We start from the raw sequence: 4,697 nt of genomic DNA on the forward strand, positions 1-4,697 counted from the left end.
TGCTAAAAAAAAAAAAAAAAAACACCACCACGAACACTATTGTTTTGTTAAGTATATTGTGGCACCCAGAGTGTTCTCGCTCAGGCATTAGTAATACTGTTGTGGCAGCATGTAACAACTTAGCCTGACATGCACTGTGTGCAGGGCTCTTCTACAAGACAATGATGGACATGACTGCTGCCCATCCTGCTTGGGCTTAGAACATTTGAAGCAGGGCTTCACTCAGGATGCCTGTATGAACTGTAGCACCATGTCGTGGGATCAAAGGTCTTCCAAGCTAGCTGCAGTAGAGGGACTCTTGACCTCAGAAACACTACCAAAGCAGTGTAAAGGGTCGTCAAAGCATAAAAGGGTGGAAACAGTGTGTGCTTCTGCTAGTAAGATACGTAAAGAGAATGCTTTAGTCAAAAGAGTAGATGCCTTGACATCAGAATTCGCCCAGATTAAGTCTTAATTAATTAATCTGCAACCATGTGAGACACCACTACATGAAGCACCACCACAGGTAACGGAAAATTCTAGTATGGAGTTGCCCTTTTCTGAGGAAGATGCTATGTCTATGGCAGCATCTCAAAGTCAGTTCTGTGAAGGAAAAGAGGTTTTTTTTTATCTGAAATCCACTCTCAGACCTCTCATGATGACTCTCAGATCACAGCACATGGATCAGGGGAAGGAGTAGATATGGAACAGGATGTTGTTAGAGACAAGCACTGCAGGTGGCGCTGGCACGTTTAAACCTGGACACTGACCCGACAGTAGCAGCTCCTTCAAGTACTTTTTTCAGAGGTGCAGCAAGACCTTCTGTTCTTAGTATTCCTCCTTCCAAAGATTACATCGATGAGCTTCAGAAGTGTTGGGCTAACCCTAAGACACTTACTCATCATACCAGTGCTGGTAGGGATTTGGGAGCAATGCAGGAGGCAGAATCTTATGGCCTGGGGCAGATGCCTGAAGTGGATCCATTTATTGCCTCTTTTATACTTTCACCTGAAGAAGCATTGAGACCTAACCCTCGCTGTCCACGGCCTCAGTGCAGAATTACAGATGCACTTCTCATTCAGGCATATAATACAGCAGCACGCATGGGTCGCATAGGAAATTCACTCTCCCATCTCATGTTAGCACTTTCTCAATCTCTTCAATCTATGGGGGGGTGATCCTTCAATCCAAAATATATTTGGCTGGCACAGTCTCCATTATCAGAAACTTGTAGGAAAACACTACATGACGTTCCAGTAATAGCAGGCCAGCTGTTTGGCCCAGCTGCACAGGAAACCCTGGAGCGTAGTGTTCAGATGAACAAGACCAGGCAGGAGCTAGGAAACTTAAGGGGAGCACCATCATCTCAGGCTAGACAAGAATCTAGGGGAAGATACCCGGTGCGTTTTCAACTGATAGTTCATTCTGGAACTGCTCAAAGGAACCAATCAAGGGAATTAGAACGGCCTGCTCAGTACTCTAGAGCTCGGGGTCAACAGTTTAATCAGACGTCTAGGGGGAGAGCACCAGATCAGCGCCCCCCCCAAAGACACTAAAGGCCAGGTTTGTAGAGCATGAAATATCTGGCCCAGCCGTCGGACGTTTTTCACACCAGCAGCTCAATTTTTGGAAAAAAACCACCCTAGACCCATGGGTCATAGCAACATTATCTCATGGGTACAAGCTGCAATTCTGATGGCGGGCCCCTTCTTTCAACGAGGTCAAGATGACCACTGTCAGAGACCCCAACAACGCAATGATATTGGCACAACAAATAACTCCTAGGTTAGAGCTCCTAGGAAAGGAAGCTATAGAGCCAGTAGAATGGTCAGCATGGCTGAGTGGATTTTATTCAATCTACTATATAATTCCAAAAAAAGTGTTCGACCGGTGTTCGACCTATTCTCGACCTTCGGGAACTGAATCAGTTCCTGAAGGTTTTGCCATTTCACATGGTACGTACATTGGATGTCCTTCAAGCAATCAACCCACAGCAATGGTTCACCATGATAGATCTGAAGGATGCTTACTTTCATGTGCCAATCGCACCACAACACAGACAATTTCTCCGCTTTGCATTTCAGGGTCAGGTTTACGAGTTTCGTGTTCTACCATTTGGCCTGTCTCTGTCCCCGCAAGTGTTCACGAGGTGTATATCGGCAGCGTTATCTCCAATTCAAGCTCAGGGGGTACAGTTGCTTCCCTCTCTGGACGATTGGCTCCTGTGCGCACCATCTCAGGAGCAAGCAATAGAACAGACCAGTCTTCTGATCTCTCATGTGACACAACTGGGCCTCAAGGTGAACTTCAACAAAAGCCAGTTAGTTCCATGTCAGTCTGTGAAGTTCATAGGTATAGTACTGGACTCAAACTTAATGAAAGCCTCACCATCACCTCAGAGAGTGGACAACATCCTGCTCCTCCTTCAACGTTTCCGGAAGCATGTCAAGCTTCCATTCAAATGTGTGCTCAGGTTGATGGGCATGTTAGCAGCGGCAGCAGTGGTGATTCCACTAGGCCTGCTTTGGCTATGCCCCTATCAGACATGGGTGAACAGTCTGTGCCTGTACCCCACATGGCACAAGAGAAGACTAGTGAAAATTACAGAAAGATGCCTTCTTACCTTGAGACAATGGAGCAGGAGATCATTTCTGATGAAAGGAGTAGTTCTGGGGGTGATTCCGTTTCACCGAGAAGTAGTTCAAACCGATGCGTCACTGACTGGGTGGGGGGCAGTGTGGCAACACAGAGCGATCAGGGGAAACTGGAATTCCGATCAAACATCGAGAAACAAATGTTTTGGAGTTGAAAGTGGTGCAGCTAGCTCTGGAGCACTTTGGACCGGCGTTACTGAACCATCATGTTCTCATAAGGACAGACAATACTTCAGTGGTATATCATATCAATCATCAGTGCGGCACGAGGTCCAGTCGCTTGCTGAAGTTGACATGGAACCTTCTGACATGGGCTTTCCCTCGATTTGCAAGCATCAGCGCGATGTATATACCGTGAGTTTCGAATGTGGTGGCAAATTTCTTGTCCCGTCACAGACCTTTACCGGGAGAGTGGAGACTCAATCCGGAGGAAGTTCAGATGATTTGGTACAGCAAATGTGGATCTCTTTGGCTCAGAGGAGTCAACACACTGCCCTCTGTGGTTCTCATGGACAGAAAAGTCCAGCCCGTTAGGTCAGGATGCACTAGCACACACTTGGCCAGATCTACTACTTTATGCCTTTCCTCCAACTCCCCTAATTCTGCCAACTCTCCACAGGATACGGAGAGGACACTACAAGGTGCTTCTAGTGGCACCAAATACAGGGAAAGCAGCTGTGAAAAATATATGCTGAAATTTTCTTCATATAAACAAAATACATTGCACCCTATATTTTGGACACCACACTTCCCTTCACATTGCCCACTTCTGCAGCGCACTCCGGTGAGGTTTTGTTCCATCTTCCAAGCGGTGCCAACTAAGGAGCATTTCAGAAGCGAAGCAACTGGATTCGCGAGACCACGAGATATGCTTGTCCGACGTTGTTTTTCTTGATTTTTCATGTATTTTCTTGATTTTGGGGTTTCTACCAGGGTTAAGTTGTTAATTAGTTGTTTTGTCAGGTGTAATTGTGTTTATTGTTACGTTTATTGCTTTACTTTGTTGTGCTATAGCCTATAGACAAAGTTAATACACTCAAAAGTCCAGTTATGAACGTCGAGGATAAAATATTTTTAGCTGTGTTTTAGTCTGCACAGGGTGTTTATTTTGTATCTGAACTGTGGGGCTTGGATGCGGCGTCCATCAAAAATAGACTAGGCGCCTATCTTTAGCGAAGCTGCGCGGAGAGCCACTTCAAACGTGCTGCAGCGCGGCTGGTAAACACAAGCATTGACTAGCATTGATCAGTTCCAATGGCCGTGTCGGACGGAGCCGTAACGCGCCGTACACTTGTGCAGTGTAAATAAGGGATTGCAGCATGACCTCATTGACATTACCATGGTCTTATTATAGTAAAAGTGTAGTAACCAGGTTTTTTTTTTTGGCATATTGACTACCATTTGTATGATCACAGTTTTACTACAAATACCATGTAACTATGGTTAGTGAAGCAAATTCATGGTTAATTTGTAATTTGTTGTACCATGGTTTAACTAAAACTTAAGTACATATGGAGGGAGGGGTTCTTGCAGACCAATCACAGCGCTTGCGGTCCGCGTAGAATTGACGCGCTGTTAGATTTTTGGAGAGGTGCACGTCAGGCTACGGCGTATGGGTGTGCGTCTATGCGTAAGCTACGGCGTAGGTCTGACGCAGAAGTATAAATCAGCCTTCATCCACACCACTAAATCTGACGATTAATGACCGTCTTTTGTAATTTTGACTATCCCAATCACAGGCTGGTGGGCTCTGCCAACAAGGCGGTCTATTTGCACTTAGTGTTAATAGACTAGTGATGTTCGGTTCTTGAACGAATCGTTCTTTTGAGCCGGTTCACAAATCGAAATGAATCGAATTTTAGTTCTGGGTTGATGACGCAGGACGCACAGCCGAAGTAGCACATCCAACTAAAAAAGAACCTATTGAGCCGGTTCAACCAACTGTCGAAGTTTGCCGAGGATTACCGAGGACTCAACAAGAACCGAATGAGCCATGGCGAAATTTGCCAAGGATTACCGAAGATTCTGATGAGTGAGTTGACGTCACTGTGCAAGCCTGAGGCG

Source organism: Sinocyclocheilus rhinocerous, unplaced genomic scaffold (assembly GCF_001515625.1).
Source record: "Sinocyclocheilus rhinocerous isolate Xijiao unplaced genomic scaffold, SAMN03320098_v1.1 scaffold4395, whole genome shotgun sequence".
In the NCBI taxonomy this organism is placed as follows: Eukaryota; Metazoa; Chordata; class Actinopteri; order Cypriniformes; family Cyprinidae; genus Sinocyclocheilus; species Sinocyclocheilus rhinocerous.